At 42.8% G+C, this 26,021-nt stretch overlaps 1 protein-coding gene across 5 annotated transcripts in view; it reads left to right on the forward strand.

The window, feature by feature from the left end:
- The window catches only part of LOC118989104 (diacylglycerol kinase iota), a 315,926-nt gene that overhangs the window by 23,546 nt on the left and 266,359 nt on the right, over positions 1 to 26,021 (forward strand). The gene's annotated exons all lie outside the window — the stretch shown is intronic.

Here is a 26,021-nt window from a genome sequence, read left to right on the forward strand (position 1 = left end):
TGGATTCCTGGTCAGAGCACATGCCTGGGTTGGGCCAGGTCCCAGGTTGGGGGTGTGTGAGAGGCAACCAATCGATGTTTCTTGTGCACATCACACAGTGTTTCTATCCCTCTCTCTAAAAATAAAAGTCTTTTTTAAAAATAAAATTATACAAGAGTTTTTTAAGGCATTTGGCATAAGATACCTTGGTCAGAATCTCTTTTTCAAGTTTGAAGGGAGGTTTTAAAACAAGCTTCAAAGTTTTAATGTCCTGTGATGTCCCCAGGTCACCTCAGGGACATAGTGATAGAATAAGGAAAGCAGAGGGAAGAGGCTATAGACCTAAAAATTTAATGACTTGGAAGAAGGTATTGGATTAGGGAAAATTTAGTTATTTGGACCATTTGTAAAGGTGGCTTGTCTTGTACCTCTGCCCAGGAGACTATATTTCAAATAGCTTGAGCTGTAGGTTTCTTAACGAAACAAAACAACACAAAAATACCAAGGATAGTTCTGATTTCTCTCTCTTCCTCTGTTGATCTTTTGACCAGAGATTTTCTTGGTTGCCTAAGGCAAGTGGGCATTCTCACACACACACACACACACACACACACACACACACAACACAGCATTTATGGAAGGAGGATAGAAGTGTAAGGAGTAGGCACGGGAGAGAAACCAGGGCTCCCGGAGGGAGTGGCTTTATCGAACAGAGAGGAAGATAAAAAGCAGAACAGCTGAGTTCCTTCCGGGATCCTTCTCGGCCCCCCCCCCCCGCCCCGCCTTACCTCTATAAAGAGTTACCCCTTTTCCACTATGAAGGTCTTCCTCCATCACTGGCTGCTGCTTTCAGCCTCTTGCTGGAACAGTCTTACCTTTCCAATGTGTAATTGTCAGAGAGCCTCCAGGTGCTGTGGTAGGGTACCTTCCCTCTCTATTCCCAGCCATCCCCGGTGGAGACCTCATCTGGCCCAAGGCCTTTAAACACCTTCCATGTGCCAAGACTCCCAAATGTCTCTCTCCAGCCCTCAGCTCTCGCCTGAACTCCAGACTACCTATCTGACATCTTGGTTTGGATGTCTTCTAGGCATCTCAGACTTCACTTGGGCAAAACCAAATGTTTGAGTTCCTTGTCTCCTGATACTTGGTCTTCCCCCAGGGTCCCCATCTCAATGAGCATCCACTGCTTGTCCTGACACACTGAGTCATCTTGGCTTCTGTTTTACTCATAATCCACTTCAGTCTATCAGTAAAACATTAGCTCTCTTTTCAGGATCTATCTGGACTCTCCTTGCTTACCACCAGCTCTGCTACCCTTCCAATCCAAGCCACTGTTTTCGGGATTATTGCTGCAGCCTCCTTAACCGGGGCTCCCGCTAGACCTGTCTCCCTCCACGTACATTCAGATAAACTCCTCACACACCAGCTCACGGGAGCCTTCACAACAGTTCTGTTCACATCACATCCTGACTCAAAACCCTCCCATAGTTTCTGTTCACACTTGGGAAACCCAAGCGCTCCTCATGGTAGAGAAAGCCCCCGATGCTGCTCCACTCCCATCTCCTGTCAGTCTGTCCCTCCCGCACAGAGGCCTAGCCTCGCCCATCTCCTTGCTCTTCCCCCCAAAGACAAAAACCCAACAGGCTTTGCACTTGGAGTTACCTCTGTCTGGAACGCGCTCCCACCAAATAGAACTTGGTTTTCTCTCACTTCCTTTAGGGGTCTGCTCACGGGTCACTTCCTCTGAGAGGATTTGGCAATGGCCTTCTCCAGAGGAGCATCCCTTACTCCGCTCTATCAGCCGCCGTTGCTCTCGCGGTGTAACTCTGCGTCAGAAGTGTGTTTGTTGTCTGGTTCTCCACCACTCAGCCAGGGGCCTGGTTAAGGCTTTTCTGTTTTATTTTCACATCCAGGAGACCGCCTGACCATGAGGTATAACTATTAGCTCCATAAATATTAGCTGACTGAAGAGCAAAATCAATACCCAGGGAGATCAGTTTTTGATTTGTGCGACTTCTTATTTTGGCAGCTCTGCGGAAGGCAGTGGTGAGTCTGCCCACTGCTCACAGGTGTCTGGCGTGGTGCCTGGAGCAGAGTTCTCACATATAAATGTGTCGAGTAAGTGAATGAACGGATGCAGTCATGTTAGTAAGTTAATCATCGGCACACCTTCAGATGGAGGTTTCTCTTTAGACCTGTGCATCGTGGCAGGGCTGCTCGTGCAAAGGGACCTCACCTGGGTGAAGGGGTCCACGGAGACCTCTCTGAGGAGGGGTACGTACCTCCCAAGTATGGAGCACTTACTACCAGCCACCTGCTGGTACCTTAGTACCTTACGTGCAGTAGCTGATTTAATCCTCACAAAAAAAATGTGTGGAGTTGATATCATTGTTGGTTCGTTCCATTTTACAGGTGGGGACAAGACGACATGGGAAAGTAGATTAAGCCGTTCTCAGGATGCACAGCTAGTCAAAGGCAGAGGCAGACCTCCGCAGTCTAGTTCTGGAGCCTGTGCTGCTAACCACTGTGCTGTACGTCCAAGCAGAGGACCGACAAAGGAGGGGTGCCTGGCTAGATGGAGGGTTGGAATTCTGTAGGAGTCAGTTAGTGCTCTGGGAAAACTGAGTCACATGTGCCAAGGGACAGCCCATGACTGGTTCTACAGGGGACATGACAGAGGGCTCCATGTGGGGAGAGTGCAGAGTGGGTGTGCAACAGGGTAAGAGGTGAGCCTGGTTAGTAAGTGAGGGTCAGATGGTGGAAGCCTGGTTGGCTGTGCTGGTGAGTCTGGACTTAACCTTGGGCAGTGGGATACATGGTTTTAAGCAGGAACATTGGATGCACAGGTTGGGTTTTTTCAGTGGTCCCTGTGATACCCCTGCAGAGGGTGGACAGGAAGGCAGGCATGTGGAAGGCAGGGAGGTCGGTCAAGAAGGCCTTACAATAGTCCAAGAAAGGGGTCACAGTGACCTGGTCTAGGGTGGTGGTGGCAGTGATGGGGAGGCGGTGTAGATTTGAGGTAGCATCAAGAGGACTTGGGGATGGCTGGGTGAAGATGAAGGTGTCACTTAGAGGGACTGGTTAATCCGTTAGTTCACTTCTTGGGTTTTGTCCTACAGAGAGACTGGGTCCTGGTGTACATACACAAGGCCTTGTTTATGATGTTTCTGACTGCAGGACTGTCTGTGGTGGGCGCAGACCTGATACTGTAAAGACCTTGCAGAGCCCTGGATCCTGCTGCTCACGTAGAAGACAATGGGAGGGCCCTAAATTTGTGCACCTAGTAAATTAATTACTGAATTACAGCAAGTCCCAACAGTGAAATAGGATGCAGTACTTAAAAAGTAGTGTGCAAGGCTTTGTGTGCTGGTAAATAGTGATTGCCAAGAACAATGAATAGCACGCTATGGTTTATGATATCAACATCTATTTGTACACACACATAAATGCATCTCAAAATCTATTTGTACACACACATAAATGCATACACACATACACACACATAAATGCATAACATAGTTCTGGAGAGATACATAAAATCTTTTAATGTAAGTATTTTGCATAAAATTGTAAAAGGGTTGCAGGCTAATATTTGTAAGGAAATTTACTTTTTGGTACTGCCTGGTTTTTGTATCTGTGTGTATGAACAATGAAAATAATCATAGTTTTTAAAAATCACAGAGACGTAATGAAGAGGTGACAGATGATTCAGCCATTGAGAGTAGAGCAAACGTGAGACTAGTGTATAACCACTTTTCTCTGTGAAAAGCTCTGACATGATAAAAGTTTAAACCATAATTATAAATCTCAGGGCAAAAATAAATGTGAGTGTAATAAATGTGAAATGGTGTGTTGAGGGATAGCACATGAGGTTCTTATAAAATGTAGAACAAATTATAAGAAAAAATTTAAATATAAAATGCTTGTAATAACACATGAGTGTGATTAATTCACCTTAGAGATGAATGTATACATGCAGGGTTAAGAGTTGAAAGACCCCAGCCAGGTGGCTCACGTGGTTGGAGCATCATCTCACTAGGCCAAGGTTGTGGGTTCGATTCCTGGTCAGGGCACATGCGGGAATCAAGCAGTGAATGCATGAATAGGTGGAACAACAAGACAGTGTTTCTCTCTTTTCTTCCCTTCCTCTCTCTCTCTAAAATCAATAAAGAAAAATTTTTAAAAAAGATTTGAAAGAATAGAAAAGATCTCGATTTAGAAATACTATCACAGAAACATTAAATATCTAATCATCTTTACCAAAAATTCCACTTTGCAAATTACTCTAAAGACTCAGGTTTCTTTCCAGGGTGAAAAATCTTAAGATTGATGAATCTTAGATCATGCTTTGAGTTCTAAGATAATATTAGTTCCTTAAGAGCAAGAGAGCTCAGGGTCCCAGTAGATGTCGTAGCTGCCAGTGTAGTTTGGAGGGTTTGCTGTGTTCACTGGGCGTGTGAGAACCTTCTGCAGAATGAATGCACAGTGTCAGCTAGAAGAACGATGTGAGTCAGGACAGAACATTAGATCAACTCAGCCGTTCTGGGCTTCTTTATATTTTCTTCCTCTGTGAGCAATCACGGTCTTTGGAGGAGGAGCCGGCCTCAGCTGCCCTCACTGGTCTCTGCAGCCGCACAAATGCTTCAGTTCCAGCTTTGTGACTTGCTTTCAGAACCTGCCTGGGCTCTAGGTGAGCGTGGCCTTGAACAGTGGTATGCCTGCGATAACAGAATTCCCTGTCGGCAGGATATGGATGTCAGACAACCTTAAAAATGAGTCTTGAGTAAAAGGAATGTCAAAGGAAACTTCCACTTAGAGAATACGTTTCCTCTTCATCCTTTTCCTATCTCTAGTGAACCAGTAACTCGGACGATTAGAAGTATAACACATCTCTAAGTATAAAATAAAAATAAAGGTATTACACTGGCAGATTGTGAGGGACCTCAGTGCTGAGGGGTGAAGCCTTCCCAACCAGCCTCAAAGGAATCCTGTTGAGACTGTCATTTTCCCACCCTCTTCCCTGGGAAACCTTGTTGACTTTGGCTGAGAAAATGACAGATTCATGTTCAAGGGGCAAATGGCGGTCTATTACTTTAAAACTACAGTCTGTTGATCAAATGTAGACTCCCCAAGAAAATCGTCTGCTTTTAAGATTCCTGGAAAAGGTGAGACAAGTGTAACTAATTCTCAGAGGCAGAGGTTGCTGGGAAGCCCATGCTAGAGAGAAGGTTTCTGATGGGAGGAGCCGCCTTGTCCCCACGAGGCCCAGGGTGGCTGTGGGGCGGTCAGGGGTCCAAGAGCGCTCACCTGTCCAGTGTTTGCGGGGAATCCTAGGTGGGCTGCAAGGTACCCTTTAGGGCACATTTGGTATGGGCTCAGGTTTTATGCCCTGTTTAAATTTCAGGGGCATCTACAAAAATCTAGATGTCCAAGACATGAAAGTATTATGTGCCAAGACCAGGAACTTTGTGCTGACCGAGATGCTGACAGAGTGGATGACCATGCCCCTCGTGTGCTGTATATAGATTGACTGTGGGAGCGGGGTGGGGGGCCAGGGGAGAGCAACGGGGGAAGTGTGGACAACTGTAATTGAACAAGAAGCAAAAGAAAAGAAAGAAATCCATGTTCTTGAAAAATATGGTCCTGTTTCCTTGGAATCACATTTGCCACAAGTCCCTCCAACAGGAAAATTGTTCAGTGAGGTGGCATCCCATAGTCGAACCTGGGCTCCAAAGTCACCCATGCTTCTGGTAGGTGGCTCTCTTCTCCTGCTTCTCACAGGGCCTGGAGGATGGCGCGTGGGGTCCCGAGGACCTCTTTTCTTCCAGAACTGTGACTTGTCCCGTGTTTGCCACAGTCCTCCCCAGACATCTGGGTGTTCGGAGGGCTTCCCCTCCACATCCGCCAGGCCGCAGCTGCCTTCTGACCCTGTTCCCCGGGCTCTGGTGGCTGGAGCCCTGGGTGTCTTACAGAGAAAGCCCATCCTGCAGACTGGCCCTGTGTACAGGAGAACTCTTCCATTTTTAGTTATGATGCCTCTTGCTCTCTGGCCCCGGCTCCTCTGTCAGCCTAGCCTTCCAGCACTCACATCCTGCCTCCTGGCAGTGTGGGCATCTCTTCCCCAAGGGGCCACACTTTGGGTTCAAATCCCAACTTCATTCTTTATGAACTTGTGATGTTGGACAAGTTACATAACTGCCCTGGGCCTTATCGCACTCATCCACAAAGCTGCTCCAATAATAATAATAATAATAATAATAATGGTGAGTGTTTGCTTACAAAGCTCCTCATGTGTTGTGTGACAGAAAGTAAATGTTCAATTGCTCATCACTGTTACCCCACAGACCCAGAGCCTTCTGGCTGGTCCAGTTGGTTCTCGTTTGAATTCCCTTGAGATGCTGTGAGTGGGCAGGAGGGACCTTTGGGTGAGCCACAGCTCCACGTCCTGAGAAGGCGGCCTCCAAGGAGCTCCCCTCTTCCGACAGGAGAGAGCAGGGCACACGGCTGCTCCCTCCACCGGGTGCATCGTAGATTTTGCCACAGGGCAGCTAGGGGAAGTTTAGGCCATGGAGGTAGCACATATGGGAACAGTGTCATGAGTGTGTGCAGAGGTATTTTTCAGCCAGGAATGGCCACTGGGCAGCAGACTCTGTGTGAGGAATTTTCATGAGAAGGCGAAGAATGGAGCCACTGTTCAGCATATTCTCGACTTAGAATTTCATCTTTTCCTTCTTCATGCCTCCTTTCCACCCCTCATAATATTCCTCTTTTCATTAATTTGCATGGACATTTAACTTAGATAGCTTCCAGATATCTACATAAAAATACTACAATAAAAATTAAAAACACGTTGACGAATACACACACACACAGTGTCACTGTTACTGAGTGGTGCCCTCGTTAGACTGTAAATGAGCACATCGACATATCTTTAAGCCTTGAAGAAGCTCCATAGCCTCTTCCAAAATGCTGATGTCCCTTAAAATGAGCTTTTCTACTCTTTGGTTTTATTTCATTTTGTTCATTTCCCCGAGAACTGTTCCCTGCCGCCCAAATGCCAAAGACTCATTTTAAGTAGAGTTCTGGTTTCTTCTAAGTCAGAAAGGGAAAGAAAATGCAATCTTTCTTTCCCTTTTCCTTCTTGAGAAGGAAGAAAAATACACCTGGACCATTCCTGCCCATGGTTAAATAACAGGGCCTCCCTCCCACATCCTACATCCCACAGGCTGCAAGCCACCAAATTGAAGAAGGCACTACTTTTGGAGGTTTTCTGTGTACAAGGCAGAATTACTTCATGTGGCTCCAATCGCAGTAACAGATATTGGCCACCTATTATTTGCTGGTCGAGTTGTGGCCCGTAATAAGACACAGTCCCTGTCCCTGAAGAGTCTGTAATCCAATAAGAAAGATCGGGAATGTGATCTGACCTTATAGTACAAGTGGAGTCGGCCAACTTCCCTTAGAAAAGGTAAGAGCCAGTCTAGTCTGGAAGGAGGGAGTCCAGGTAGCAGAGAGCAAAGGATGTTTACCTGTAACATGCTGCAAGAGGCAGGCAGAAACGGACTGAAAACCACGTTGGTGGAAACATTTGCTTAAGCCAGGAGATAGAGCTGTTGTTGTTTTCATTTTTTCCCGGAGGGAGAGGCAAAGGAATAAGGCTCTAATGGTGCTGAGACGTGGTTAAAATCGAAGAAAGAGAGGATGAGGGGAATGGGCACAGAGAGCCTTTTGCAGCGATGGAGGGTGGGGGGTGCCATGGGGGACCCGAGGAGAGAACCTTTCTCGGTCAGTGATAGAATGTTCTCACTCCTGGCGTACCTTTCAGGCTTTCAACAGACACTGCGTGGGTTCAGGAGACTACATTATCATTGGCTTTTAAAGATCATTAAGGGAATAGTGATTTCATTTTTAATTACCTCCCCGCTGAGTTTTCCTCCACTGGCGTCTTTCGCTTTCTGTCGGAGTTAACCTATTCTGGATCCAGCCGTCCTCAGGTTCCTGGTGGAAAGTAGAAGTGAGTGGCAGGTTGTTATAGCAACTGAATGCCATAGCAGTTGGGGTTACCTGTGGGGATTGATCATGAGCTTGAATAGTCAGCAAGGTTTTCTTAGGAAATTTTACAGTCAATGAAAGGTCTTTCTCGGGTTTTTTATTCCGACAATGAATCTTCTCATGAATGTTCGGATTGTCTGAAGATGCTACGAAGTGGCAATAAGACAGTCCGTACAGATGTATCATGATTCCCAGGGACCTGGAATGTTGAATATTCTATTGTGGTTCTATTAAAGCTATGACTAAGGGATTTGGCAGAGACCAGATGGTAATGGGTTCTTTGGTATAAAAGCTTTGGTGTTTCCTATTGTCTGCGACCTCCTTGGTAGGTCGTTCCCGGTTTCATCCTCGTGCTCTCAGATAACCCAGCTTCGTGCTGTTTCTTTCCTGCAGACTTGCTCCCTGCGAGGCATCACAGGGACCGCTTGTACCAGCACAAGACGTTCCCTGCTGCGCTTTTCCCTCTTCTAGCAAGCGTTGCACCTAGTTCTTCATCGGGGGAAATTTCTCAGGCCCAGTTCAAATGCCACCTCCTCGGGGAAGCCTTCCCTGCTCGCCTCTTCCAGGCAAAAATCACCCCCTTTTCTGTGCTCTCTGAAGACTAGCCATGCCACATATGTAGTAAGCTGGGGGTTTCATCATAGCTCATGTTTAGTAATTTTTATGATGGTTATTTTAATTTTTGTTTTCTGATAAGGAAGGAGGACTAGAGGATAACGGTATAAACAGCTTGAGGGTAAGGTGGAAGAATTAGTATTTGTGAAGGCATGGAAATGAGCAGTTTACCCGATAGACTGCAGGTGTGGATTAGTGAGGTCGAGAGACCCTTGCGCCAATGGATGCAGGGGGGTGGTGGGTGCGGCGACTCAAAGTCTAGGTTGGAAAGAACAAGGAGTTGCTTCCGTTCTAAGCAGGGGAGTAATTTGATAGATAATATTGACTTTCAATAAGATGCCTTATTGCTATGGTGAGGACATGTCTTAGCTTGGTCTGAATAAAAAAGAGGTCACAGGAGAGGAACTGGCTTCCAGGACAGGAATTTATTTCTCGCAGCTCCGGAGGTTGGAGAAATCCAAAGTCAAGGTGATCATGGATTTAGATGACCTTCTCACCTGCAGATGACCTTCTCACCATGGCACGTGTCCTCACACGAGGCAGACAGGGCTCGGGAGCAGCGCAGTTCTGGTCTCTTTCTCTCTCTCTCTTTTTTAAAGATTTTATTTATTTATCTTTAGAGGGGAAGGGAAAGAGAGAAGGAGAGAAATATCAATGTATGGTTGCCTCTTGTGTGTCCCCTGCTGGGAACTGGCCTGCAACCCAGGCATGTGCCCTGACTGGGAATCGAACCGCGGGTGTGTGGTTTGCGGGCCTGCGCTCAATCCACTCAGCTACACCAGCCAGGGCTCTTTCTCTTTTTATAAGGGCACCCATGCGATCGTGGGAGCCTACCCTCAGGAGCTCACCTAAATCTGGGAATCTCACGAAAGCCTCACCTCCAGATACTGTCACAATGTGAGTCAGAGCTTCAGTGTACAGAGTTGGCTTGGGATGTAAATGTTAGTCCCTAATGAGGAGAACTGAATGAAAGGGTAACACGGAAAAAGGGCTTTGTCCAGGACCAATCTGTGTGGTAGCGGTGGGGCGCTGGTTGCCTCCTATTTTGCTTGAGGAACCAAGACCTAACGTGGGATTTTGGCAGGCCATGTTCTTCTCCTCCCCCCACCCCTACTTCTCTTGCCTCCTCCACTCCCCTGTCTTCATTTCCCTGGTGAATATGTCATTGTCCTGGGGTAAATTTTGGTGCAGAAAAAAAAAGAAAAGAAAAATTGAAAAGTAAGAACTATAGGCCCACATTTTTAAGATGAAAATTGCCTTAGGACAGTCTTCATTGTTTAAAATATATATTTAAAAGCAAGTTTGTGTTGGATGTTTTAAACACTTTTTTACCCTAAAAAAATCATAAATCCTAAGCAAAATAATATCAGTATTTTAGATCTATAGTGGACATGAATTTATAACCCAATCTTTCTTCAGATAATTCCACTAAAAAGAGTTGTCTATTTTTAAAAGATTATATTTATTTATTTTTAGAGAGAGGGGAAGGGAAAGAGAGGGAGAGAAACATCAATGTGTGGTTGCCTCTTGTGTGCCCCAACAGGGCACACAGGCATGTGCCCTGACTAGGAACTGAACTGGTGACTCTTTGGTTCACAGGCCCGCGCTCAACCTACTGAGCTATATATACCAGCCAGGGCAAGGAGAACTGTCTTAGAACTGGGAAGAGGAGCACATATTGGCAATATAAAAGAATCCAAGATCAGGAAGAATGTATTTTGAAATAGTTACTTTCTTTGAAAAGGGAAGCATTCCACATTTAATGCTTTATCTATGTCACAGATAATGAGAGATCTTGCAAATATGATCTTAAGACCATGGACCAGTAATGTCTGAAAATAATGAAAATTGTAGATTTCCTGGAAGATTGGTAAAAGCAAAAATATTCCCATTGTCAAAATTGGGCAGATGAACCTGTAGCTTAGTAAGTTTACTGGCAGCCTCTGCCAAAGTCCCGCAGGAGTCCCTAAACAGGTATTTTATGTAGACTTAGAAAGGGAAGTCACAATGAGCTGGCATGAGTTCCCCAAAAGAAATGTATGCAATGAGCCTCATTTCATTTATTGGATATGGTTACTATAGTGTGGTTCCATAGACAACCTGTGTCTATACTTCAGCAATGCATCTGATTGGTTTTTTATGATTTTCCTGTGGTCAAGATAGAAACCACCCCCATGGATATTACTAATTAATTCCAAGTTGGAGGCAGGTTTCTCTCTGGGCAGAAATTCTGCACTTGGTCATGTCCTGGTTGTAACTTTCATCAATGACTTAGGCGAATCACATGTGAATGCTCGTCAGTGTATCAACTTGAACTTATCCTCCCCTGGGAGAGATGGATAAAGCATGTGATGATAGGAATCAGATTTTGATATCTAGGAATTAAAATGATGGTCAATATTAACCAGTGTAATGTGACAAAAGATTATACATTTAGAAAATGTGGCAAATAGAATAGTGGATAAGTATCAGTGCTTATCACCTTCCTTGCTCTTGGGTGTTTTGCCTGTTTTTATGTGACTTGGAAATTCCAAGCTGCCACTAACTAGCCATTTTTAAGGAATCCTGGTAGAACTAGTCCCTGAATTGTGAGGAAAGTTGGCTTTTCTTTGCTAACCCTGGAAACCTATTATTCTTTGGAATTACTTTGAGAAACTGCTTTGAAACACAGTGTCATCTGACTTACCTTCCACAGAACCAAGCCACCCCCTCATCTATCACACTTGGTTTCAGATAGCTCTCTGAAGATTGGGTTAAATAAAGTCTGTCCGCAAAGGATGAGGGCTGCCAACATCCGGAACATTCCAAAGAATAGCCGCAGGGTTGGAAGGCCTTTCCATAAAGAGGACCCTTGGATGCTGGGCACAAGAAACTGGAATCTTAGTAAAACACCGTTTGTTATGGAGAGAGACTGTGCGTGTTTTTCAAGGGTGCCAGCCTTGAGTGGGCAGCGGTATCCTGACTATGGAAAAGTTATGCTCACACATGCCCTTTTCTGTGTCTAACTTAACAAAGCTTAAAAGTATTTTTAATGGAAGGGAGAGAGCCTATAACAGACCGTAACAAAATATTTATAAAATGTTTATACACTATAAAGAATAATAGCCCAACTACCTGAGTATTCGCTACCCATTTTAATGACAAAGGGCGCTGCCATAAGCTGGGAAGTCCCCCCAGGTATCTGCCTTAATCCATCCCTTCGCCCCCTCCAAATCATCTCACATGTTTCCTTATCATTCCCTGGCTTTTCCTTATTTTTTTTAACCGAAATATTTCTATCTTTAATGAGTATGACAGCTTAACACTTTCCTATAGTGATTTCTCTGTGTGAGAAACTTGTAAGTGCCACATACGAATTGAACCCTAAAAACAATCCTCAGAGGTAGGTAGACTAACACCCCCGTTTTACAGATGAGGAAACCGTGGCATATAGAAGTTTAGTAACTGTCTAGTGACGTAGTTAGGGGATGAAGTAAAGAGTTCCAGCTCCAGAAGTCTGGCCGAGGATTATGTGCTCGTGACGTCTCTGTCATGCCACCGATCCAGGGTACGTGGCGTAGTTCTAGTGGATGTTTTAAAGTGTTATGTAACGAAATGCAGCTGTATGTCTTCTGCAGTTGGCATTTTCCAGTCACCACTGTGTTCCTGAGTTTCATCCGTTTTGTTTTTTGAAGCTGTAGCTCGTTCGTTCATTTTTATTGCTATAGAGTATTCTTTTTTTTTAAAGATTTTATTTATTTATCTTTAGAGGGGAAGGAGACAGAGAAACATCAATGTATGGTTGCCTTTCATGGGTCCCCTGCTGGGAGTTGGCCTGCAGGGAACCGGCCTGCAACCCAGGCATTGCCCTGACTGGGTATCCAACCGCGATCCTCTGGTTCGAAGGCCCTCGCTCAATCCACTGAGCTACACCAGCCAGGGCTATAGAGTATTCTTTAATTGGATGGATATACTGCAATGGATTTATCTTTTCTGCTTTCATTAGGCATTAGGGCTGCTTCTGTATTTTCTATATAAATAGTGCTGATATATGTTTTTGATATTATCTTGTGTGTACGTGCCAGAGATTATCTAGGGACTATACTTTAGAGTAATTGGTGGTCCGTGTGCTGTGCCCGCCCTCACTGTTTCTGTACCATGCCCGTTGTTTCCCAGTGGTCATGCCTTCTAACAGCTCTACATCTTCCCAAGGGTTAGTGCTTTCGAGAATCAATATTAAAAATTAAAAGTGTAATTTTTGCCAGCCCAATTGCACTGAATTTGTTCCTTCCTTCCTTCCTTTTTTCTCTTTTCTGTTTGGATTTCCTCTTCTGTAAAGTGACTGTTCAAATCTTTGTTCACCGTTTTTTTTTTGGAAGAAAGGGTATTGCTTTTTTCTTTTTCTTATTGATTTCTACTAATTACGTGTTATATTAATTATGTGATAGTATATGTTATTGTATATTATTATATATGGAAAATATCTTATTTTTTAGCTCGTCTTTTCACTCTTTCCATTGTATTTCTGATAAACAGAATTAATTTAATTGACTTTATAAATTTTATTAGGAAATCTCCATTTGTGTGTGTTTATTAAATGCTTCCCTTTACTTTGATAAAAAATCTGCTTTGCTATGTTTTCTTCTAAATGTTAAGTAGTTTTGTATTTCACATCTTCATCTTTAATTGACCTGGGATCAATTTTTCTGTATTCATTGAGGTAGCGTTCACTTTTATTCTTTTTCTGTAAGGATAATCAGTTTTTCTAAGACCATGTAATGAAAAATGTGCCATTCCTCACTATTCCACAATGCCTGTTCTGTGATAAATGATGTTTTCATATATATATATATATATGTGTGTGTGCGCGTGCGTGCACACATACACACACACACACACACACATTTGGTCTGTTATTGAGTTTCTCTTATTTTTTTTGTTTTAGTAGTCATTTTTTTCTGTTCCTGTCTCAATACTACACTGTATTAGTTGTTAGTGTTTCGTAACAAGCCTCCCTACTTCCAACTTTTTTCTCCAGGGGTCTTGGTTAGTCTTGGTTTTGCTTTCCTACATACATTTTAAAATTTGTCCAGCAGATTCACCCAGCAGCCAATGGGAATTTTGATTGGAATTTTATGAATCCATAGATCATTCAGGGAGAATTGACATCTTTACAGTATTAAATTTTTTATTACACAAACCCAACTTGTTTGGATGATTTTAATCATTTCCTAATGTGCCTTTAAATACTGTCTCAGCCCAGGTCTCTCTCTTTGCTTTCTGGAACTCGGAGAGACACATGTTCAGTTTACTTTCTCATTGCTCTCTGCTTCTCTTAACTTTCCTTTCTTCACAGGTTTTCTCTCTCTTTTATGCATTCTAGATAATTTCCTTAGATATACATTGTAGTTTAGTGATACTTATTTTTTCTTGCTTTTACATACTATACACCCACTTAGTATTTATTTTTAATTATAGTTTTTCTAATATAAGTTATTTTTTATTCTTTTAAAGCTATACTTAACTTATTTAGTCTCTTGTTCTATAAACCCTATCTTTTATTTTTTAATGACATTAAACATAATTATTTTATATTATTGAAATATGTTTTGAGTATTCTAGTGTCTGTTGTTTTAGCTGACTTTTACTCATTGAATCCTTTTCATTTTCCTGTATTTGCGATTTTTGATGGGGATCTCATTTGTCTTGGTACTTTTTTGGAATTCTTAGACACCTGGTTTGGAAATTGGTTTCTTTCGGAAGGATCTGTATTTGTTCCTAAGACACTCAGGGAAATTTGTTAACCCATAACAACTTCATATTAAACATTTAAATTGAAGTCTTTGGGACAACCCAGGGAACAAACCCATTTAAAGGCTAGCTGGAGTCAGATATCCAGGGAAAATTTTTTTTCCTTCTATCACTTAGTGTCAATATTGAAGACAAATTTTTCTTATAGACCCATGATGGGGTCTTTTCGACTTGGACCCCTTTTTTCCTGAGATCTCTTTAGACAATACACCTGAAATGTTTACAGATAAACACTAATTACATCCGGTCCCCACCCCCATTTGCAGATCCATCGAATCCGAGTACTCAGAGTGATCCATTAAAGTGAGAGACCAGTTTAAGCTTCAATGAGTTTCATGATAAATCCACTTGTACCTAAGAGCATTATGTTCCTCATTTTATACCATCAAACACACCAGAGCTTTACAAATAAACATTTTTATTTTGTAAGGTGGTTCGTAGTCTCATTTTCCGTAAGATACTGTCTTTTCTCCTTTACAGTTGAAAGCTGAGAGTGGTTAAGCTGGTTAAAGGCAGAGTGATTACTGCATGATACTGTGGCCATCAGGCATGCACTGGAAGGCAGGACGAAGTCTTGCTCAGCAAGTCCTCGGTGAGGGAGCCTTGTGGGCTCGGTCCCCGGTCAGTGGAGCGCACTGAAGCTACCACCAGTCCAAGACATGAGCTCAGCCTGCGCTCATGACCAGCCAAGGCCAGGGCTGCTGCCAGACTCAGCCAATCAATTGGTAATTTCCAGAGTTATAAAAAATATGATTCTTGACAATTTTGGCCAGTACTCTCATCGCTTTTATGAAGACGCAGCTTCTCAGGGGCTCTGACTCCGCTGTTTTCACAGCTGGCACAGGAAGGGGAATGGCAGAAGGAGCAGAGGTGTCTTTTGATGCTTATTTTGATATGTAGAAAATTTTAATTGTGATGAAGTCCAGTTTTCCCATTTTTTCTTTTATGGTTAGAACTTTCTGAATCCTGTCTCAAAAAATCATTGCCTACTCCAAGGGCATGAAGGTATTTTTTAATGTTTTCTTCTAGAAGATTTGTAGTTTTAGCTTTTAGGTTTTCATCTGTGATCCCTCTTGAAGCATGACTTGTACAGTGTGTATGTAATAGGGGTCAAGACTAACTTTTTTCCAATAAGAATAACCAGTTTTTCCAGCCTCATTTGTTAAAAGAATATTCTTTTCTCCATCTATTTGTTTGCTGTTTTGAAGCTGTACACGTATGGGTCTATTTCTGGACTCTGGATTCTTTTTGATTGTCAGCCCTTTGGTACTACATGCTCTTGATTATAAACTTTAGTCTTTATTATAGACTTTATAATAAGTAGTGAAAGTTCTCCAACATTGGCACAATTACTATTTGACTACTTTATGTTCTTTTTTCCTGTATGTTTTAAAATTGAATGGGTTTTGAGAGTGATTGTGTTGATTTTATGCATCCCTCTGAGAAGATTTGACATTGTAACAGTATTGAGTCTTTTGATACACAACTATGATATCTTGATTTGTTTACAGCCTCTTTAATTTTTTCAGCAATGTTTTATAGTCTTCAGTGTAAGGTCTTATACGTATTTTAATAGATTGTCACTTAGTGATTCATGTTTTGACTGCCATTGTTAACTGGTATCTAATTTTTATTTTTTAATTCGTAGTTGTTTAAACAGAGAACTAAAGTTTCCTTTTGTATATAGCTCTGTACACTGTGACTGCAAACTCACATATTAATTTTGGTAGATTTTTGTAGGATTACTTAGGGTTTTACACAATCATGTCATCTTCAAATAATACATTTTACTTTTTTTCTTTCCAATCTGTATGCCTTTTTCTTTGCTTTGTTTTTTTTTACCCCCTTTTGTACTGTGCTGGTTAGGACTTTCAGAACTAGAATGTTGACTAGAAGTGGTGAGAGCAGACATACTTTGTTTCCGTCTGAGGGGCAAAGTGTTCAGTCTTTCACCATCGTGTATGATGCTACTTGTAGATTTTTCGTACATACCCTTCATCAGATTAAGGACATTCTTTTCTCTTTCCAGCTTGTTGAACGTTTTAGCATTCTTTCTTTCTTTTTTTTTTTTTTTGTAAGAAGGCCTGCAGGACACACAGGAAGTATTAGGATCTATGCAGTGATGAATTAGTTGCTAAGGAGGCAAGGGAAACAAAAACATGTACACCCGCAGGCAAAGCCGGATGGAATGGACAAAGGCCATACAGTGATAACGCAGGCCGACTGGGCTGAGGGGAGGAGACCTGGTTACTATTCCTGGCTCTGCCACCAACTAGCTACTTGACCTTCAGTAAAGCACTTTGCTGTCTACCTAGCGTTCAGAGATACAGCTGAGAGCCTTGACGTCTTGTTTCTTCAATATCACATGCTCTTGGTTTCCTTAGCTTTTTATCTNTTTCTTTCTTTTTTTTTTTTTTTGTAAGAAGGCCTGCAGGACACACAGGAAGTATTAGGATCTATGCAGTGATGAATTAGTTGCTAAGGAGGCAAGGGAAACAAAAACATGTACACCCGCAGGCAAAGCCGGATGGAATGGACAAAGGCCATACAGTGATAACGCAGGCCAACTGGGCTGAGGGGAGGAGACCTGGTTACTATTCCTGGCTCTGCCACCAACTAGCTACTTGACCTTCAGTAAAGCACTTTGCTGTCTACCTAGCATTCAGAGATACAGCTGAGAGCCTTGACGTCTTGTTTCTTCAATATCACATGCTCTTGGTTTCCTTAGCTTTTTATCTGAAGTCTTGAGCTTGAATAATGCTTTATTCCCTAACTCCACTTTTATTTAGCTCCTTTACCAAAGACTCTTCATCAGAACCTGTTGGGGTGATTTTTAAAAAATTTTTTTGCCAGGACTGTTCTCTAACTGATACACATTGGCAATGTCTTCTCAACATGTAGGTATGTTCTTGGGTCATTATGTCTAGCTTTGACTCCAAAGTAGGTAGGTCTCTGCTCTAACCCCAACCTACCATCTCCCATCGATATTTACAATGACCTGGGTTTAGTGGAGGGAAATGATTTTAATGACTTTGAACATCATTGAATGCGTTCCTTTGGGTCATGCAGATGTTTGCATTTTGAGTCCCTTTTGAGAATGCAGATACATACCCTTATGAAGGTCATATCATGAACTGTTTTGACTTGACAACATTGTATTGGGTTTTCTATTTAGTGGTACTATTAGTTAAGCAAGATTGTGGGTTAGACAGCACAGGTTTCAGGGTGATGAGAAATTGAAGCGGGTACAAAGAGTGTTTTAGCATGGAAAGATAAGCTTGTCTTGTTCGTAGTTTTCCTGGGAACAACCCTATGGAAAACTAAATCGTTTCCGCTACAATTTCTATGAATTTCCTGAGAGCTTATGTTCTTAAGGTTATTTCTGTTCTCAGGCTAATGCTTTTTCTAAATTCGTTCAATTTCTGATGATCTCTGTATTCCAGTAGGCAGAGTCTATTTGGTGTTCATTGACCTAGTTGTAAAACTCAGCCCCTTCTTCAAGTTCCACATTCATAAACCCCACCTGCCTTGAAGGCAAGCACTAGACTTCCCTACAGATTTAAGTGCAAGGGGGAAATATGGAAGAGAAGACTAAGGAGGCATTTCCATCACAGCAGTGCGAAAACTGCCACTGGAACATCAGACTGTGTTCTTAAAATGCCCTTCAGCCACCCCGTCACCAGGGCCATTGCACCAGTCACTTCAGAGCATTGTGTACCCACGTCTTGTGCCATCTTTGCATCCCCCTGTTCCTTCTCCTTCTGTGCCTTTTCTTCTCTTGTCTCGCCCTCTCTTTCAGGGAATGCAAAGTGACAGAGCCTTCGGAGCCAGACACCTGGGCGTCCATCTTGGCTTTATTAGTTATTAGCTGTATGGCTTATGTAAGTTATTTAAACTTGCCAATGTCAGTTCCTTAAGTAAAAATGGGCACAATAAAAATGATCCATTGTCCTGTGTATTAGAGGCCTAGAGTAGGTGCTGTCATTAGCTGCCTTCTCAGGGCCATCGTGCCCGTCTTTCCAGCTTCTGGGAGTGTTGGCTGCCAGTGGTCCACAGCTGAGCCAAGACCCAGGCACTGCCCCGGGCACGGAGTTATAGTCTGGAAGAGGCCACCCATACCCAAGGACTGGTTGACACGGAGGTTCAGCCGCCTGAAGTGGGGCAAGTCTCAAAGCTCATTCCAGCTCCGGAGTTTCCTGTGAGAGCAACTGCGGCTTTTGTTGCAACTGCATCACAGTTCAGCCTCTCACTCCCCCACAGATGCACCTGTAAACCTGAAAGTGTCTGTCTCAGAGCCTGTTTTCAATCTAAAGAAAATGGTCAACAGAATATTCAGTGCCTACTAGATGCCCAGGAAATTATTGTTGTTTGGAGAATAACTGAGAGAATTTAATTGATGAGATTTCCCAGAATATTCCAGACATATATCTAGAACTATTCAAGGAATTTTAATTAAATTGGAACTATGAATAGTGAGAATAGAATTATCCCAAATTTTGGTAATGAAAAAAATGGATATTGTTTGATTTTTTAAATTTTATTTTACTAGAGTGTGTTCTAATGAGCCTGTTCCGGTAGAAGCAGAACCTTGTTATTTAGTAATGGACTTGTACCTGATACTCGTGGGCACTGTAATTTTGCTCTCTGTTTATATTTGGTTAGTAACCCGAAACTGATGGAGGTCCTGACAATTTGTGTCACCATCAGGTCAGAGGTTAACCTGGGGAAAGCTGATGTGCTGTGATTTTTGTAGACAAAAGGGATAGTGAACGCCACAGGGATTGTCTTGCATCTGACTTAGCAGTCTTGGGGGCATTTCTTTCTTAACTATTTTTTAATGACTTTATTGTCGTTCCATTACAGTTGTCTGCGTGTTCTCCCCAGAATTTTAAATCTCAGTTATTTATACACATTTTGATTTTGTATTTGTCTTCCATGTTGGTTACTTCATTAATGAGTTAAGTCAGACTTTATCAGATGCTTATTATCTATTTGTATGAAAATGTTATTTCTAATAGTGTTTTTTAAAAATAGGAATGTGTTTTCTGTGTAAGTATTCTTAGTTTCTGAAGGGGAGCATTATGGTTGGAAAGGACCCAAAGGTTAACGGAAGCAACTGGGAAAGAGAAGTCAACATTTCGAAGTTAGCCGAACCTGCCAGACTAAAGTCAGGCGTTGGATCCAGTCTGAAATGTGTGCATTTTCTAGGGCTCCTGTAACCGAGGACCACACACTGTGGGGCTCAAATGACAGAAAGGAACTGTCTCACTGTTCTGGAGGCTGGGAGTTTGAGATCAATTCCTTCTGGGGGCTGTGGGAATGAACCTATCCCGGGGTTCTCCCTGAGCTTTTGGAGGTCTGGGGGCCCTCTTTGGTGTTCCTTGGCTTGTAGACACATCCTCCTGATCTCCGTCTTCCTGTTCATGTCATGTGCTCCCTGGGCGTGGCTCTGCTTTCTGATCTCCCCTTTGCATGAGGATACCAGCCATGGCAGATTTAGGGCCCTCACCCTAAGGGTCTCACGGCGACGTGATTACCTCTGTAAAGACCCTGTCTACCGTTCGAACTCGAACGTGAGAATCTATGATCGCTCTTCCCTAGAGGGAAACCTCGAGGAGGAGAATGCCATTAACACCTGAGAGAACTCCAGTTAAGAAATCGCATCATGTTTTAAAATAAGGTTCATTATCACATCCCACACCAAGCCCAAACCAGCATTGCTTTAGGAGTGTGGTTTGAAGGATGAGGTTTGGGAAATCAATTGTGTGCAACATACGGGCCACAAGTTCTCAGGGGCTTTCAGCAGCCAGTGTGCCTTACAGGTAAAATGAACAAGCCAGAACCTGACTTCTCAGTATTTCCTTCATTTATACTCATATTAATGCAATAATTCTAATGGCACTTTGAATAATATGTTGCATTTAAAAAAATATGTTGGTAAATTTGTCTGAGGGGAGAGTGTGGTGCATTTTAATTTTGCCTGAGGCAGGTAGGCAAGTTGGGAAGAGAAGAAAAGATTCCTCTGGCAACCATAGAATTATTACCATGGGTAGAAGAAGACTCTTCTATTTGAATAACCCCTCCGAACTGCCTGGCCCTCAATGGAAGCTTGTTAAATGTTTATTGAGTGAACAGATGTGTCCAGGGAACTTGTAGTATTTGAGAGCCAACTAAGAAGCACATATTTATCCAGAGATTTACCATAGACCCAGGTTTGCCTAGATGCTGCGGGGGCCACCGGTGTGTGTAAGAGAGTAATGAGAGCCGTGACTATGCTTACTGGGTGCCAACCACTGTGCGCGCATTTCAAAGAAACAATCTCAGTGACTTTTTCTGAATTGGGTAATAGTGTTCTGATTTTACAAAGATGTAAGCTAAGGCTAAGAGAGGTCCAGCAACCTGACGAAATAGCTGTTGCTTGGTAAGGTAAGGTCTGTTCTTAATCTGTGCGCTCTCACACCTCCCAAACTGGCCTCTCTTTTCATAATTGACATTTATAATTGAGGCAATTAGAAGATTAGTATGGTAAGAGGCTGATTGTACTGCATGTCTCTTTTGTTGTGTATGTGTGTGCTGTTAGCATTTTGGGAAAGGGTGGCATTGTGTAATGGTTGTGTGCAATCTGAAGTTAGAGGCCTGGATTCAAAGCTCACTGGGACTTCTTCTGATCCATGTGATCCTGGACACGTAGCTTAACTATTCTTTGCTATTCTTTTTTTTTTTATCCTCACCCAACAACGTTTTTACATTGGTTTTCAAGAGACAGGATGAGAGGGAGAGAGAAAGAGAAAAAAAGCATTGATATGAGAAAGAAGCCTTGATTGGTTGCCTCTTGTAGGATCCCTGACTGGGGGGATTGAACCTGCAACCCAGGTGTGTGGCCTGGCCAGGAATCAAACCTGCAGCCTTTTGGTATACAAGACGACACTGCAACTAGCTGAACTGCACAGGTTATTATTTTCAAATAATAAAATGTAAACTAGAGGATAATAAAAGTACCAACCTTATTGTTGTGAAGAATATGTAAGATATTGTAAAGTAATTCAGCACTGGCAAAAATGTATTTTCTGCGAGAATGGAAGCTTCACAAAGGCAGTGATGTATGTCTGTTTTATGCATTCACGTATCTTATATATCTACAACAGTGCTTGGGATAAAAGAGACATTCAGTAAATACATTGTTCAGTGAAGGAGTACATTTCCGTATGGAAATGCCAGGGCTTGGTTACATTAGCAGGCATGATAAAGTGACCAGCTATTTGCACATCTATGTGGAATACGGTAAGCGACACCTGGAAGGCTTCACACAGACTGGCTCTCAGGCCCCCACTGCAGACTGTGGCTGAGGCCACTGTTGGAGAATCACTGTGGAAGTCACAGCTACCAAAATAGAATGATACAGGCATATTGATCATGTTGAAGACTCAATAGCAAAGGCAATTCTCTGAATGGCTTACAATCCTTAGGAAACGAAACACAACCTCTGTTTCGATAGTAATTGCATTCTTCAGAATTTCAATATATGTGCATTCAAATCATCAAAAAGCACTTTGAGTTCATATGGAGTAGGAGTTAGGATTTGGGCTCAAGTAATCCCTACATGAATCTCTGGTGGGATTATTTGGAATTTGTGGGGGGCTTGGAACAATTCTTTTTTATTGTGTGGACTATTTTTAACATTGCAGGTGGCTTGTCTAGGTCAACCAAGAAGCACTGTGGGCTGCTTTTAATAAAAGCTGAGTTTGCACCAATATAGTATGGGAGGGGGCACCGACACACACAGTGATTAAGGTCGCTCCTGAGGCCCTTGGGGAATTAAATCAAGATACAGAGTAACTTTTTTAGGTAGCTGGTTTCTTCTCTAAGACAAGAAGATGAGTTCACCAACCTCTAATGTTTTGGTTGCTTGTTTTAGGAAATTTCCTGGCTAATGGGACCTCCTGATTCTCTGGTGCTCTCCTCTCAGCAGTGGGCTCTGAGTCTCTCTGCTCATGGGTGGAATCTCTGGGAGGTGGGGTTGGCCTGATGCAGATGGATTGAGTATGTAGAACAGAAAGGAGGGAAGAACCAGGGTGAATTGAGAGAGATCTGCAAAATGGATAATTAGAGGGGTCTTGGATAAATAACCACTTATTCACATGTTTTCCCATAAAATTTTAAATATTTTTAGGAAAAATGTATGCTGCATGTTTCTTTGAATAAATAGCTCATAAAAACATTAACACGGCTCTCCCACGCCCTGTGCAAGTGTTGTGGCAGTAGGCTTCCATTTCAGTGCTGACCACCAAGCTGTCTTTGGCTTCTGAACACTGAATTCTACCTCTATTTGCCCTTATCTTTCAAGAGCTGCTTTGGAGGAGTTCTGGCCCTCTCAGGAAAGAATATCAACTGAAATGTAAGGCCTGGGATATAATTCAGATCATTCTAATCAGATTTCTCAACCACTGATCTAATCATGGTGCTGTTTTGCTTTGCTTCTTGGTCAAGTTCATTCATTAACTCAGAAAGCATTTATGGAATATATGCTGCATCTGCCCCTGGGCTAGGATATAATAAGATTAGTGGATGAATTGAGCCCTGTCCTTTAGGAGTTTATAGTCTTATTGAAGGAAGCAAAGGACATAATAGAATGCTATTTAAAATGTATGGTGGCTTTTGCACTTGAAATATGTTAGAGGTCTTTCCTGGCAGTTTCTCCATTTCAAACACTCCTTGGCCATTATTGTTGTCCCTGACAAAATGTAAAATTAATAGAAAGAATCATTGGCATTTCACGATTTTGCTGACCGTGGGTTTGAGAGGATTCGGAGCAGGAGAAATGAATGAGAAATTGAAACACCATTGATTGTTTTTTTATTGGAACAAATTGAAACATAAAATCCCTGCACCCCATCACACACGAAATTCTTCCAGACTCCTAAATGTCAACTGGTCAACGGAGATGAATCCGACTAGAAAAGCAACTTACACTAATTTTATTTAAGGTCTGAGAAATGATGAAATCACCTTTTTATTTTGAAAGAAAATATGTATACCTATGTGAATTCTTGGAAAAAACGATTTTCTCTCATGGTTATTTAGAAAAATGGAGAGTTATAATCAGAAGTTACCTTCCACCTCCCCCCCATAGATATTTCTTTTATTTGCTTTCTTATGTAATAATACCCTTTTGTGAGGCCCATGAACCCTCACAAGCTAAAAGCCACTTTGATGTTTCTTGCTTATTTCCCCCTTAATTGATGTTTTTATGTGTAGTAGGTATACAGTTTTCTTCTATTAATGTTACAGAAAACCACCCTTAAACTTCCATCCACAGTGAGGAGTAAATAATCCATAAAAGCCCTTTACATAATTGTTTCTACTCACAGGGTGGGAAGGAGTGTGATGTGGCTGTACTTTCATTGCAGAGCTTGGCCAGCGTTGAACGTTTGAATACCTCTCCCCTTGGAGCCACATTGCCCCTGGAGAGACGTGTACATTCCTTGCCTCCTCATTTGGTTATTTGAGCAATGTGTCCCCACTGGTGGTCCTAATCAGGAATAGGAGTCAGATTTTGGTGCTCAGAGTCTACAGGAGTTAGCTCAGCATCTCAGGAGTTAAAGTCGTTTGTACTCTGACCGTAGGTTATGGTGACCGTTCAGGAGTCAACGGTGAAACCCATAGGTTCCAGCTCTATAGAGATCTCGTTTTTTGGTGACGAAGACCATGGCTCAGAATCACTGTTCAGACTCCTTTAAAGAGCTGGACAAAAGTCTTCAAGAAGAATGCTAAAGAAGCTCCCTGAACTCAGGTGGTGGAAAACACCTGGGGTATAGATCACCGTGTAAGACTCTTCCGGTACTTTTTTCTTATTGCTCAATAAAACAGAATATACTTTAGAGTGAGGGGCCAAAATTGATGTTGTTAATTATATGCTTCAGTCAAAGTGAGGAAAAAGAATAGTGTGTCCTCAGACTGCCTTCATTAAAGACCTACATACTTGTGATGACTCTCTGGGGGCTTATATAAAGCGAGTTCATTGCCTACTGCCTGGTGGGGGAGTCTGAAAGTAGGCTATGGGCAAGTGTGATGTGATCACTTCGGACTGGTGAAGACCTAGCCACTATTTCTGTGATTTGCTGTAGAGGAATGTAGGAAAGTATGTGTATGTATGTGTAGGAGAGTATATATATATATATATATATATATATATATATATATATATATATAAAGGGCTGGACACTTGCTGAGCTCTCAGACGTAATCGGTCATTGCTTAGTGACTGTACAGTCCTGGGTTCTTTTCTGGATTCTTACTCAGCCTTTCTTCAGGTTGTGGGGCTCTTGTTCCTCTCCATCAACTGTACAGATTCTATTCTGGGTGAAGTCTGCAGGGCTCAGTGGACAGTGCAGGGAGCTCATCCGCCTTCCAGAGCCCAACAAAGCCTTTAGGTTCTGGTCTTGCTCCTCCCCTTACCTGGGCAGGTTCCTTTTCCTTCAGTGGCTTAGTGGGTGGGATTCACCACCTGTCTGGCATCACCATCTTTCTTTCCCCATCGCACTGTGTGTAGCCTCGATTCTCTGTGTGGTGAGATGGGTGAAGGAGTCTGAGGACCTGGGCCTCCCCAGGGAGCTGGTGTGACTGGGGGTCCAGTGTCAGATGGCAAATGTCACAGTGATGTTCACGTCCCACGAGACAGGCTTCAGAGAGCTAATGATAACGTGCAGAATGAAGTTGCTTGTGCTTTCCTTCAGGGCTCCCCCTTGACCGGCCTGGGTATTTAGGGCTCCCCTAGCCCCCGCCCTGTCCACCTAAATTAAGAGGTAAGCTGACGCAACACTGAATTACCAGACATGGCAGGAGGATTGCCGTTAGGGACCCACAAACTGTAGCAAGCTACAGGTGAGTTTGTTGATTTTGTGGGGTGAACTGTTTTTATGGCAAAGAGTGCAGAGAGTCTCAAGTCCAGCCAGAGTCCAAGCAGCAAGGTCATTGGCTGGGAGACGGAGAGAGATTCTTGGCAGATGATCATTGGTCCAGGGATAAGTTTCTAACTTCTGTACATCAGGCATGTATGGGAAATCCGTCTCTCAGTTCTTAAGCTTTGTTTTCCTGAGGGCACAAGTGTGAGAGTCTGCATTTCATATCTTCCAGCTCCATTGTAGATTAAAATCCTTCCACGGTCCCACAGAGACATTTGAAAACGTTAGCTTACAGAAGGAATCCGTGCATGCAAATGCAGATACCCGGCCCTCACCCTCAGACCAGTCAGGACTCAGCTGATTCAGGTTCAGGAAATCCTCAGAGCTGTGTGGGCACTTTTGTGGAGGGAGGGCACACTCCTGGCTCTTCCAGGAACCACTTAGTTCATCACAGAGACCCTTGTCTGACATTTCTGATGGGGATGTTCAGAAACTGACTTGTACTATTCATGACGACACTGCTGGGTCTCCGTGGGTGATTCCTGCTTCCGTCCTCTTGCTGTTCTCATTCTCCCCATTTTTGTTTTCTCCCCTCCCTTCTCTTTTCTTAGCGATAATCATATTTGCTTGCTAAAGGGGCTCCTTTTATTTCTTGTCTTTGCAGACCAAGGTCAGGGCTGACTT

This window comes from Sturnira hondurensis, unplaced genomic scaffold, assembly GCF_014824575.4.
Source record: "Sturnira hondurensis isolate 20B ecotype Veracruz unplaced genomic scaffold, ASM1482457v3 Scaffold0006437, whole genome shotgun sequence".
NCBI lineage: Eukaryota > Metazoa > Chordata > Mammalia > Chiroptera > Phyllostomidae > Sturnira > Sturnira hondurensis.